General features: G+C 37.6%; 1 long non-coding RNA gene across 1 annotated transcript in view; it reads right to left on the reverse strand.

Annotated features, from left to right (window-relative positions):
* LOC107511921 overlaps nt 1–14,069 on the reverse strand; it is a 179,777-nt gene that overhangs the window by 151,562 nt on the left and 14,146 nt on the right. The window contains exon 2 of the long non-coding RNA XR_001597173.2: nt 8,856–9,118. This is a non-coding gene — a long non-coding RNA (uncharacterized LOC107511921). The remainder of the gene's footprint in view (nt 1–8,855; nt 9,119–14,069) is intronic.

The following is a 14,069-nucleotide window of genomic DNA, read 5'->3' on the forward strand; positions in this document are numbered from 1 at the left end:
TATCCGCTCTGATGATTTATCTCCTTGGCCTAAGAAGAAGTTATTTCTTATGTCGGACCAAAATCTCCAGCTAATGGTAGACAAAGTTCAGCATTTCAATGTTTCACGACTTTGGTGAGTTCATTCTCTTTCACATTCCCTGCTAGTCTGATAGTCTTAGTCTCTCCCCCCTTCTCTCTCTTCTTCCCTCTATGTATATGGAGAATAATTATACAGAAATATCCACAGAAAATTCTACCATATATTTGAATAGTTTAAGTTACTCCTTGGTTTTCTCTTATGTCAGCCAAATAAATATCAAACATTCTCCCCTCCCCGACCTGACATCCTAGATTTAGCTTTTCTTTGTTAAAACATGAGCTAGAACCCTCAGGAATTTTTAATTAAGGATTTCCAGTACAGATAATTTTGTCAAGTGCCATGAAGTGAGCTAGTTGGTATTCTTTATAACATGAATATATATACACCTTTAATCCCTTGAGTGGGACTGCTAAAGTATACTTGCCTTTTGAAATATAATATTCTGTATATATACTTTACATACAAAATAGCTGATTGGAATTTTCCAACTTGCTGGTATTTCATATGGTCATTTTCTTCCTACCTTAATCAATGAGCTTGCAGATCCTTTTAGCTTATCCCCCTTTGATTTAATGTGACTCACCACTTTGTCACTGCTAGGTTAGACAGTTCGCACAGAGGGAAATGGATGGATTTTGTGGGACTCCATTCCAACATATGACACGTATAGCAGTGAAAAGCCATGCGCATTCTAAAACTGAAATCGGTATGATACCTTTATAAAAGGTATTACTTAAAGGTAGAATTGTGGGTGAGTGGGCTTATGTGGTGGCCTCTGTAAAAACAACACGACCCCTTCCCTGTTAGATAGGAACTGATGAGAACTTAGCAGCACTGCTGGTGCTCTCAGATGATGCGTGCACATGGCATTCATGCAATGTACATCACATATATTTATTTTGCATGTGTCACCTCACCCTATGCTCAACTCTTATAAAAATATTTTCATATATATAATGAATATAAAATGTGTATACTTATATAATTCAACATGTGTACATATATAACTATGTGTGTGTGTGTATATATATATATATGTATATACATGAACACACACACACGATATATATGTACTTTATGTGTAATTCTAAAAAGTACCCAGAGTTTTAGCCAACTTTATTGACTAAAATAGCTTCCTTCACCTGTTTTTAGGCTTAGCAAGACATAGGTGCATCCGTTAAGTTTGAAGAGATGTTATAACAATATAAATTACAAGGGACCATTGCTCAAGGTCTATACTTGGTATTAAATAACGATCACCCAAGTAGTACCATTTGAGCGGCACTGGGATGATCCTCCTTCCTCCTGGTTTTGCTCTACCCAAGTCCCAAGGTACCTGACATTCACAGTCACAGTGTGCTATGGCCATCTTCCCTTGGATTTTACCATTTCAGGGCATGACAGCCCAACGTCTAGAGTCCACATCTTATTTAGATCTTTCCTTGACCACCTGCTGCACTGCCTGTGCATGTGGTAGGCAGGAAACGAAAAGGGAATTACAACGAATAACAGGAGTTAGTGTGTAAATACACCAGCTCTCTCTTCCCTTGGTTGGAATAACTGTGAAGTGTGTGTGCTCTAAAACTCTTCCCTGAGTTTTCCCAGAGAAATTAAACTCCAGTTGCCCACAATGGCAACTTGCTTGCTAATATAGTCTTTATTAACATCTTTTTTCTCCACTGCTTTGCTTCCCCACATTTTTTCCAGTTCCTAGGAGCACCATACAGGTACAAATAACCTATCTTTACTTGTCTCAGGGTCTATTTCTGAGAGGACTCAAAAGAAGAACCCAAATGAATTCATATGGTTGTTCATTTGACATACCATCAATACCACTAAGGTGTCTTCTATTAAAATGCAGAATCTTAGATTTGGGGGGAATATGGTAAAGTGAATTTGGATCACAGAATCTCCCTGCTCCAATATCTAATAAAAAGGAAAAGTGGTGAAAAGTCAGCAAGATGCTCACCAGCAATAGTCAAAGAGTTGGTATAACCTCAAGCCATAAACTTCAAAAATTATCAGCTGGGAAGAGAAGGAAAATTATTGTAATATGCCTCAATGTTGCCTTTAAACTGTACCCTGAATTTCAGAATGGGTAGGAAAAAGTAGAGAAAATAACAGACTTTTCCCTGAATACCTCACAGCTTGGGAGATAAATGAGCTGAAGTTGTGGATAGGCATCTTGGGTTGACTCAGACAAGCAATTTCAAGAATAAAAGCCTTCTACCTATCTCTGTAAAACCACAGTCTTATTAGGGGCAGAAAACACTTTCTGGGCTCAATATTTTAGAAGTAGGGCTCCAGGATAATTCAATACGTTTCCCAACTAGGTGAAGGAACCATGAAGAACACTTCACAAAAACTCAGGAGGAGAAGTAGAACCCCTGGTTCTCTGAGACAAAGCCCATCAGAATATTTCCTCATTCAAAGAACTCAGGATATAGACAACAGAATAGAACACATTAGCTGCTGGTGAGAGGAAAGACAGGTCTCAGATAAAGTAGGAGGAGGTCAAGAAGAATTTACCCAACATCTATCAGCGTGGGCATAAGATCTCCATACGTCTTCCCATATTAAGTAAGAATAAGACGAATGAATGAATAGTAAAAAAAAAAAAAACGAAGGAACTTCCACCTTCAATAATGGCAAACTAATTCTTTAGACTAGACCTCTGCTGAAAACAATTTTATATACTGAATAAAACAAAACACCTTAAAAGCACTGAAGACCCGATGAGAGATCAAGGAGCCGGTCAAAGTAAAGCAACTTCCAGAACTGTGAAAGGAAAGTGGAATAGGAGAGACGCTCTCTATCCCACAGGTGCCTGTCAATAAGGATATTTGCCAAATCTTCAAATTCGGATTTTGGTTTTGACCGTCTTGCTGTGTGTGAAGTGGGACAGATATCGATATGCCCAGAGCCCATCCAGGGTTCTAAATCTAACAAGAGACCTTCCCACAGTAAGCCAGGATCTCAAAAGATTACATTTTAAGAAAAAGAATATTAAAAAGGGAAATAAGATGTGCAAAGGAGAAATGGAAAACCCATCTAGAAGAAAATACAACTTAAAGAAAAACCCCAAAATTTCTTTTTGAGTACTTAATGCTATGGAACATTTTAATAGGTACAGATTTATGAAAATAGTTGCTATGTGGTAAGCTATTAAAATAACATAATGACATAAAAAAAATGAGACTGTGGAGTTTAGGAGACAAACTGAGGATCAAAACATCTTTATATAACTAACAAATAATTTAGCACAGGTAGAATAGAGTAGACATGACTGAAAAGAGAATTCCTGGCATAAGAGAAAGGCTAGAGATAATCTTAGTGAATAAGAAGGAAAAGAAAAAAAATAATGAAAATAATAGAAAAGGAAAGAATCAATGTCCCTGGAGCAGAGAATGCAACAAATGGGGGAAGAAATCAGATATACAAGAAAAAATGTATAAAAAATAGATATATCAATCTAAGGGCACAGTATATTCTAGGAAAAATAGATACAAATTGATGCTGAGCATATCTTGTTTGATGAGTTTAGTTGATGAGTTTAAAGAATAAAGAAAAAATTCATTAGTTTTAAGTAAAAAAAATCAAATTCTCTATAAACAGAAAAATTAGCTGAGACTCAATCTTCTCTAGCATTTAATCCCAGAAGGAAGAAACAATATTTACCAGGTTCTAAATAAAAAAAAAGTATGTTCTGTAGAAATATCATATTTAGTCAACCTGATGTTCAGATACAATTACAGCAGTGAGTCTCAAATATGAAGGAACTCAGAGTACAGAGTCCATGATCCCATTTACCAATTGAACAAAACATATATGACAATTCTGTGGTTAAAGGACAGTACTCAGTGCCAGGAGACAATGACAAAGGTCTACAAATTTCTGAGGGAAAGAAAGTATAGCCTAAAAATTTTACAGCCAGCTAAATTATCCGTTCAATTATTCATTTATTGTTTATTTATGTTTTACTTTTTGTGCCTTTATATAGTACTTTGAATATAAAGGCAATAGATATTCTAAAGTTTGCAAAAACTTAGAATAAGCTTCTAAAAAAGCTTTTAAAAGTCTTTAAAAATAAAATTCATCTGACAAAAAATCAAAATTTAAAAACACAAGAATGAGAACACTAAAAACCTGGAGTTGAGCATTGAATTGTTATTCAAATATAAAAATATGGCAAAATAAATGTAGAATTTGTGGTTTCAGAACAAGACGACAAATGTTACAAACTATAACAAAGTAAAACAATAACCAATAAATATCAGGAGGCAGGGAAGGAAATTAGGTAACTGTGTGCTAATTTTCTCATATTTTAAGCAAGGTGTCAACCAGTAAAATACCTACACATGAAGTTAAAAAAGAATAATGGATCTAGACAAAGTTTTTTCCTAATCTTTTTTCTTAATCAAAGATAGATCATTTAATAACTATAATCTAATAAAAATATTTTCTAAGGATGAGAAGTTCCTTCAGTTTCAGTTTCATACTTTTTTTTTTGTTAAATTCTCATGTAATGAAGTCTAGTAGCATTACATTTAATACTTCTTATTGTTGTTATACATAATCCCTTTCTTTAAATCTGTTTTTCTCAGTCTCTTTGAGTCTTTCATTCTCTTTCTGTCTCCGACTCTGTCTCCCTCGCCCTTCTCTTTTTCTTTTTATATATACAAGATAAACAATTGCTTGGGAACATGGTTTCCATATTTGAAAGATGACTATTTTTGAGTAGTAAAATATTTAGAGAAATTCTGCTTTCTTCTTTTTACTTCACTATTTATTTTATAAAGTTAATATGTATAATTTTTACAAAAACAAGTCATTTTATAAAAGAAAAATACAGGTTTCTACCATCTTGTGAATGTTTAAATTTTCTACATAATAGAAAAAGGAACATAGAAGCTGGAAGATGCAAAGAGTCAGAGAACTTGAGGCATAAAAAAAAGAGGAAGAAAATGATAACAGAAGTATCATATCATCTTTATTATTTTTTTAAATGAAAGTGGCCGTCATCTAACTTTACTATATTATTTATTCTATTTACTTTAGAAGATCTAGCCTCTTAGGGAGCTGATGCTCCTTTCTTCTTAATGGTACCAGATCCCTAATTCTAACTCTCTCAGATATTTTAATCCTCAAGATTTTCCGAGCTTTCAGAGGACTCGCCAATGCCTGCATATATTTGCAGATTAACAGCTTTCGCCATTAGCAAATTGGAAATTTTTTCCCTCATCCCTCTTATAGTGAGAGTCTTTCTCTTAATAGTACTATGGTTCCCATTTCTTCATCTTCCTTATTAAAGAAGCCTATAAAGCATTTCTCCTTTCTTGGCTGCTTCAACCATCTGTTGAATTTCAAGAATACGAAATGGATGGCTAATCTGAGGGAACAAAGCAAAGACTCTATCTTCAACTAATGGCAACACTGATCCTTAATACAGAAGACAAACATTGGTAAGCAACGACACATGTGTTATGCTTTGTGTTCTACTAAGTCATGGAGTTCTCATGAGGTCACAGAGTAGATACCTGGACAAATAATTTTGCCACGGTGGGTGAGATGAGATCAAGAGAGTCCATAGTTTCTGACTTGGGGATGTGAAATATGACCCAAATGTGACCCAAATTTTCAACATAAACATTTTAGATCCACTAGGAATATACTAGACCTTGATAAGTGGAAGGAGGCAGACCAGATCCATCACATAATACTTTAGACCAGAAGGCACTACTATGAGAACCCCTACCATTCAATTCCTTTAGACTACTTGCTACTTGAATTCAGTAGTTGTACCAAGTAATTAAAAAAAAAAAACCCTCCCAGTATTTTGCAAAATCTGTGGGTTCTCTTATGTCCAGTACCTAATGGCATCTAATCACTACATTAAATAGCCTGTTAATAATAAGCAGCATTCCTATTTATAATTACAAAATGAATGTAAGGAGGCATTCTTGTTTAAGGAAGCATCAGTATTTTTGCCATTAACAACAATTAACGTAGTAGAAAGAAAGAGCCATGTTCAGTCTGGATGTTTCAAGCATTTTCTATATAAATTATAATATATATATTATAAAATGATCATTCTAATACTAACATATATATTATATATATTATATAGGAGAACATTTTATATTTTAGGAGAGAATCATTTTATATGACAAACCCAACATCTTCATTTTAAAAGCCCAACTATCTGCTTGAAAAATATCAAAGCTTTAATTTAAGTTGCCATGGGGCAGAGTTATGTACAATTCAGAATCATTTGGAGATGTGGGGTATGTACTCTGTATTTAACTTTCAAAACACAGTGGATAGAAAGAATAAGCTCAATAACTACACAAAGAGCTCAGGGTTTCTGGGATAAACACATGGGAACCAGGGTTGGTGTGAGTGGTAGAAAAAGGAAACTGAAAATTACAAAATTCAGTCACATTCAAAATTTTCTGCTACAATAATTCACTTTATGTAGAATTAATGTGGCTGATTGAACGTTTGTGCTGTAATTTACTTATAATTAACATTTTATGGTGAACAGATTTCACCATCTCCTTCATGCTGTGAACTCTAAGCCATAGGTCAAAAATAGAGATGAAACAGATAAGCAGAAAATATTCACACTGAAATATTAATGAGATTTTAATTTACTGCTTTAAAAACACATCTTTCATCAATGTCTGTATATAAAAATCGCCATTTTATTTTAATTTTTTAATCGCATTAAAAATAAAATGAACTCTTCTAGCTGGTAGAAAAAAACTAAAAAGTCTAAGGCAGTACAAGATAGGTAAGAGTCTGTTTCCACTTCTCCAGGTGCCAGAAATACTGTTACATGAAGAGGCAGTGCTTGAATCCCATGCAGGCAAGAATCTATTCTCAATTAAACAGTATTGAGCCCTAAACGCCATGGAGTAGAGACAGAATATCCCCACTGTGCCTTATCCAAATTCTTGACCCACACAATCACGAACATAATAAACTCATTGTTGTTTAGGGTGCTGCAACAATAGAAAACTGGAACATCCTAGGAGAGGCTATAACACGCTACCACCATGCCTTTGACACTATCTCAAATACCTGTGACTTATATTCTAGAGACAAAGTCCTTATTCAACCAGGAATTGTTTTACAGATGAGATGAAGATGGTTCTTAGAAGCAAACTCAGCAGACTTAATAAAACTGGTAGGAATTTTGAACCTGATAACAATCCAAAAATAATAAATACCTCATGAGGATTTTACATCTGTTCTTTGAATTATTAAAAACAGTAATGGAACCATTAGACCTACTGAATTCAGCAGTTTCTCCAGAAATGTTACTCAGGTTAGTTGGCAATTACTGAGACACTTTCTCTTCACTCTCACAGCCAAATTTCTAGAAAGAGCCATTTACGCATCTCAATTTCTTCACCTCTTATTCATGTCTCAACCCACTCAAAGCTTCACAATTACTGTTTCCTTTACCAAGTTTGAATGTCATCCCCCTGCCCTGCCCCCACTGAAAAAATGGGAGGTTGTGGCTAAGGAAGTGGACTGAAAAGTAACTATAAACACACATGAAAAAATATATCTGGTTTGCATAAGTAACCGTCCTATCCTTTCAGTCACAAATCTTCTATAATGTTATGCAAATATTCAAGATTTTTCCATCATTTATAATAACGGTGTTGGGAGAGCTAGGACATTAGAGCGTCAGGCAGTAAAACAAACAAACAAACAAACAAACAAAAAACTGCTATAGAAAACTAACCTGGGCCTTGATTTATCTTTGCCAAGGTCATACCAAATGAGAATTACACATTTTATGCCAAGAACATGCTACTTATTTTTTTAATGATTTATGAATGGGTGCTTATCATTACAAATTCTGACTTGCCTGCCTTTTTTAAACCATTATGGCATTGTTTGGTGCCCATCACAGATGGGGTAGCTCATAAAATTAGAGCATGGCCTCCTGATAGGAAACAAGATCCACACAGTTAACATTTGCTTTTCGAACAAAGGTGAATGTGTTAGTCCATAAAAATAGCATCTCTGATCTAAGAGGTCCAAACACTTCCCAGAAACTTTGCCCTTATATTCTTAGAGGAGAATTTCTTGGGAAAAAGATAATTCTTCCAATTCATTCGTGCATGAAAGGAATGTGCAAACTAATAGGTAGAAAATACAGGTCTAGGTGGCTGCGTGAATGGAACACACGTGATGGTTCTACACACTCACTTCTTCCACTCCATATTTGTTTTATCGTCCATATCAACTCAACAACGTTCCACGGAAAGAAAGGTGACACTGAAGAGAGACCTACGACATCCGTAAAGCAGCCTGTAAAACTCACAATTCAATGAAGACATTTCTTTTACTTTCTAACAAGCTCCAACCCATTCAAAGGACTTATTATAATTTCAAATGAAAAGCTGAATACTATGAGCATTGTAAATCAGCTGTAAACAGCTTTTTAAATTGTGTCAAGAGAAAATACACATGTAATTTTCTTCTTCTTTTTTTAATAGTGCGATTTTTTTTGCCCGTAAAGTTTTGTTTGTTAAGCAGGTACCAATTCATGTTTACAGAGGGAACCCGTTTGGAGAAGAAGCAAGGAGGCCCAACTGGAGAAATCTTTTAACCCAGGTGGCAGGGGTTCCCAAGTGCTACTTCCACTTGTAGCACATACAATACCACCCAAGGGGTGGGTGCCCCATCACAAACTACAATGTGATGCTTTTTTATTCTTCATACTTCTTAGAAACTGAAATAGGAGCATCACTTACCTGGGAAAGACTGCTAGTCAGACTTCTCTAGTCCAGGAAACCACATTTGCTGCCTTTGAATGGTCCAGAGAAGATCAGGATGTTAGAGTTGTTCTCCCTCCGGTGAGGGTGTGGGAGGATGGTGTTCTTTCCAAGGATCAAGAGCCTTGCACCTCTTTTCTAGGATGTGCCACAGCTTTGCAGATGTTCATTTCCCTGAGACTGTGGCAGGGTCATGAAATAGGGACACTTTATAGTTGTTTCTTATTTCCTTTTTCAAATCCCTGCAAAGAAGAGGAAACAAACAAACAAAAAAAGAGCTTTCTCAATTTTCCAAGTTCTTAAAGTAGCTAGAGGCTGGAACTAATTTCCAAATTGAGGAGATTCCTTCCTTCCTTTCTTCTTTACCTTCTGCAGCATAGGAAGGTCCGTGTGGTAATACAGATCACCTTCCGCACAACACAAAGCAAATAAATAAAGTCAAACCAAAGTGTCACAGGGGCTACCATCTCTAGAACACATCCATAATTGATCTCCTTGGAAAAAGCTACTTTCTTGACAGAGGTCACTTACCACTAGAGACTGTGAAACCATGGGACAATATATTCTGATAGAAAAGACTGCAGTTAGCTATGGTAGAAAGCAGGTGCCACTCAAAAATCACAACCTTTTGTCTCTTCTGTTTAGGTTCTAAAAGTAGCTGCCTCGACATCAAAATGAAAATTACAACCTCGAAATGAATGAAGAGCTGTTCTGAGGCCTGGAGAATGGAGTCCAGATGTCATTCTACCTTCTATCTGGATGGAAAGATTGAATCAAGCTGCATTTGATTATTTATTTAACCAAGAATTACTAAGCATCAACTACTGAAAACCATATGCACACACTTTAAATACTGATTATTCTCTGCCTACCTCCCCTTAAAGTTTCGTAATTACCTTTCAGGCAAAAGTACTTGAATGGTCAGAGGGTTGCCCCGTAAGTTCAGCATGGTGTCATGAAAAAACCCTGGGCCCCAGGATCAGACTAGAGATGACATTCAGGATGAAGGGAATCTACTGATTGCTTTAGGTTAAAGACAGAGGGGGAAATACCACGTGTGGAGGGTGGCTGAACCTTGTGTTTCTGAGTAGACTGGACACCCGCCGCTCTCCCTCTTCTGCATCCTCTCTCCACAACTAATAGCCCTTTTCCAATTTTGGAGGATTTTCACTGAGGCAACTGATAGTTTCCTTCCATGGGGTAGCAGCTCCCTTATAATCAGCCTACTGAGTCAAGAGGTAATGATGAGAGACCTCATGGGAGTGGAAATCCTGGGTCCCAGAGATGCGGACAATGAGGTCTGACCTCTCCTTTCATGGAATGTCCCCCGCCAGTGGCAGTCCTGAAGCACCTGGCTTTGACGGCACTGTGGGAGCTGGAGAGTTTCCTTCCATGTGGATCTGCTGCTTATTAGCTGAATTACCTTGGACAAGCTACTTAACCTCTCTGAACCTCACTCAGTCACCTATAAAATGAGAGTAATACCTGCATCATGGTGATGCCTAAATGAAAGAAAGCGCAGAAAGTTCTTAGCACACAGCCTACCTCAGAAGATACATCTTAGTCTGGTTGTAGTTTCCTTCCATCCCAGCTCCTCCTGGGAAGACTGTGACATTAGTTGAAGAATGGGGCGCTTAAACTCAGTTGTTTAAAAGGTTTCTCTGGGTATCTGGAGATTCGAGATGGCGTAGAAGGTAGTGGCCGTGCATCTCTCCTCTAGCGACCACACCAAAATTATAACAAAACTACAGAGCAACCAGTACACAGAGTCACCAGAGGTATGGCTGAATAGAAGCTCTACAACTAGGTCACTTCAAGCAACAGGTCACATCAAAACAGTAGGAGGGGCGGAGACACAAAACAGCCGCTCCCACAACGGGCGTGTAGGGGTGGAGAATTGGGAGGGTTATTTTGGCTGCTGAGCCACCTCCCTCACTGAGGAACAAGGGGTCCAGGCCGCACACTGGGCTCCCCAGCCCTGGGTTCCAGGGCCGGGAAGAAAAGTCCCCACAACCTCTGGCGACGAAAACCAGTGAGATGAGTGAGACGGAGGGCTGCAGAAAGTGGAGACGTTCCTCTTAAAGGGCCCATGCCTGACCTTACTCGCCGACAACTCACTCACTGAGCTCCAGTGCCAGGGCTGCTTCTAGGGGGCGCCTGGGACATACGGGAAGGCGCTGAGCTGTGGGCTTCAGAGCAAGGGCTGAAGGAGCGGCTGGCTCCCGCACAGAGGTGCAGGCAGAAGCCATTGTTCCCTTGTTGAGCCTTCTTCACTCCTAATGTGCAGACACAGGTGCCATTATCCTAGGTAACATAGGTCACTCTGCCCAGGGGATTCCCTGAGACTTCACCTCTCCCAACTTGTGGGCTCACCCAAGCCACTTTCAGTGATTTATTCCATGCAAACAGGCTGTTTTGGCTCCTGCTGTGAACTTTCACAAAATCTCTCAAAGGCTTATAAAACCCAGAGAAGCAGCATCTAGCCTCGATGTGCCTTGGACCTCTTTCTTGCTGAGCAGCCCCAAGCCCTGCACCAGGGGCTGCCAGCCTCAGTTTCTGACTTGGCCTTTCAAGGCACCTATAAGCCCAGCATGGATGGCAGCCATATGTGGATTGCTTGGTGACTCTTACCAGGTGGCCCCAGATGTGCACAGGCAGCAGATGAAGTTGGCCTGTTAGCTGGAGCCCTCCCAGGCCTATGCCAAGGGGCTCCACAGCACACCTACCACATAAAGCCACTCTACTAATACTGGGAAACTTAGGTGCCCTAATACATAGAAACAGACACAGGGAGGCAGCCAAAACGGGGAGACAAAGAAGCATGTCCCACATGAAAGAATAGAACAAAGCGCCAGAAAAAGAATTCACCAAAATGGAGACGAGCAAACTACCAGATGCAGAGTTTAAAACACTGGTTATAAGGATGCTCAAGGAACTTAGGGGAAGAGTAGATGAACTCAGTGAGAACTTTAACAAAGAGAAAAATAAAACATAAAAAGAGAGATGGAAAATGTAATAGAGAGCCAGTCAGAAATGAAGGATATAACATCTGAGATGAAGAGTACATTAGAGGGAATCAACAGAGTGGATGAAATGAAGGATCGAATCAGTAACAGAGAGGATGGGGTAGCAGAGGACACCCAATCGGACCAGCGACAAGAAAAAAGAAGCCAAAAAAGAAAATAGTTTAAGGAGCCTCTATGACAAAGTCAAACATAACAACATTCTCCTCATTGGTGTACCAGGAGGAGGAGAGAGGGATTGAAAACCTGTTTGAAGAAATAATGACAAAAAACTCCCCTGACCTGATGAGGGAAATAGACATCCAAGCCCAGGAAGTTCAGAGTGTCCAAAATGAACCCAAAGAGGCCCACACCAAGACACATCAAAAGTTAAAGACAGAGAATCCTAAAAGCAAGAGAAAGGCAATTAGTTACCTACAAGGTAGCTCCCAAAGACTGTCAGCTGATTTCTCAACAGAAATTTTACAGCCCCGAAGGGTTTAGCACAAAGTATTCAAAGTGATGAAAACCCAGGACCTACAACCAAGATTACCTTACCCAGCAGTTATCACTTAGAATCGAAAGATGGATAAAGAGCTTCCCAGACAAGAAAAAGCTAAAGGAGTTCATACCACCAAGCCAGTATTACAGGAAATGTTGGAGGGACTTCTTTGAGAAAAAGAAAAAAAATGTGCACAAGAATCTCTCCTATTGCCCTTTTATAACCACACCTACTTTCCTCCCATCCTCACTCTCTACATAACACTTGGCAACTATTAATCTGTTCTCCATTCCTATAATTTTGTCAATTCAAGAATGTTATGTAGATAAATCATACGGTATGTAACCTTTTGGGATTGTTTTTTTTTTTTCCACTCGGTATAATTCTCTGGTGATTACTTCAGGCTGTTAAATCAGTAGTTTGTCCTTTTTTATTGCTGGATAGAACTTCATGGGATGGATGCACCACACTTGTTTAAACATTGACCCACTGAAGGATATCTGCTTCCAGTTTTTTTCTATTACAAATAAAATTGTTATAGACATTCATGTCTAACATTTTAGTGTAACCTAACTTTTCCTTTTTCTGGTATGTACTCCAGGAGTACAACTAACCGTGTTGTATAACTGCATGTTTACTTTTAATTTTTAAAGAAACTCTCAAACTGTTTTCTAGAGCAGTTACATCATTTTACATTTCTATCAGCAATGTATGAATGATTGGATTTCTCTGCATCCTTGCCAGTATTTGGTGTTGTCTCTATTTTTTTTTTCAATCTAATAGTTATATGATGATACCTCATGGTGGTTTTAACTCCTACTTCCCAAATTGTTAATGATATTGGATATCTTTCCAGGTACTTACTTACCATTTGTATATAATCTGTAGTAAATGTCTCTTCCTGTCATTTGCCCATTTTTAAATTGGATTCTTTGCTTTTTTACTGTTGAGTTTTTAGCATTACTTATATTGACTAGAAACTAGTCCTTTTTTGGATATGTGCTTTGCAAATATTTTCTCCCAGTCTGCAGCTTGTCTTTTCATCCTCCTAAAAAGGCCTTTCACAAAGCAAAAGTTTCAATTTTGTTGAATTAATTTATCAAGTTTTCCTTATATGGATTGGCTTTTAGTGTCAAGTTTAAGAAACCTTTGCCTAACCCTAAAGCCTGAAGATTTTCTCCAGAAAGTTTTATGGTTTTATGATTTATCTTCAACTCTGCAACACACTTAATTTTTGTGTACGGTGTGAACTTAACTTGAAGTTCATTTTTGTTTGCCCATAGATGTCCAATAGTACCATCAACATTTGCTGAAGGCTATCTTTCCTCCATTGAATTGCTTTTATATCTTTGTCAAAAATCATTTGGACATATTTATGCGAGTCTCTTTCTGGGTTCTCTATTCTTCTCAATTGATCTGTGTGACAATACCACACAGCATTGATTACTGTAGCCATATAAAAAAATCTTTAAATTGAGCAGATTTTTCTCTCACTTTATTCTTTTTTCAATAGTTTTAGCTAATCTAGTTTCTTTGAATTTCCATTTAAATTTTTGAATAATTTTACCTATATTAAAAAAAAAATCTTGCCGGTATTTTAGTAGGAATTATGTTGAGCCTGCTTATCAATTCAAAAATTGACATCTTTACTGCATTCAGTATTCCAAACTATGAACATAGTATTTATTT

This window comes from Rousettus aegyptiacus, unplaced genomic scaffold (genome assembly GCF_014176215.1).
Source record: "Rousettus aegyptiacus isolate mRouAeg1 unplaced genomic scaffold, mRouAeg1.p scaffold_m13_p_14, whole genome shotgun sequence".
In the NCBI taxonomy this organism is placed as follows: Eukaryota; Metazoa; Chordata; class Mammalia; order Chiroptera; family Pteropodidae; genus Rousettus; species Rousettus aegyptiacus.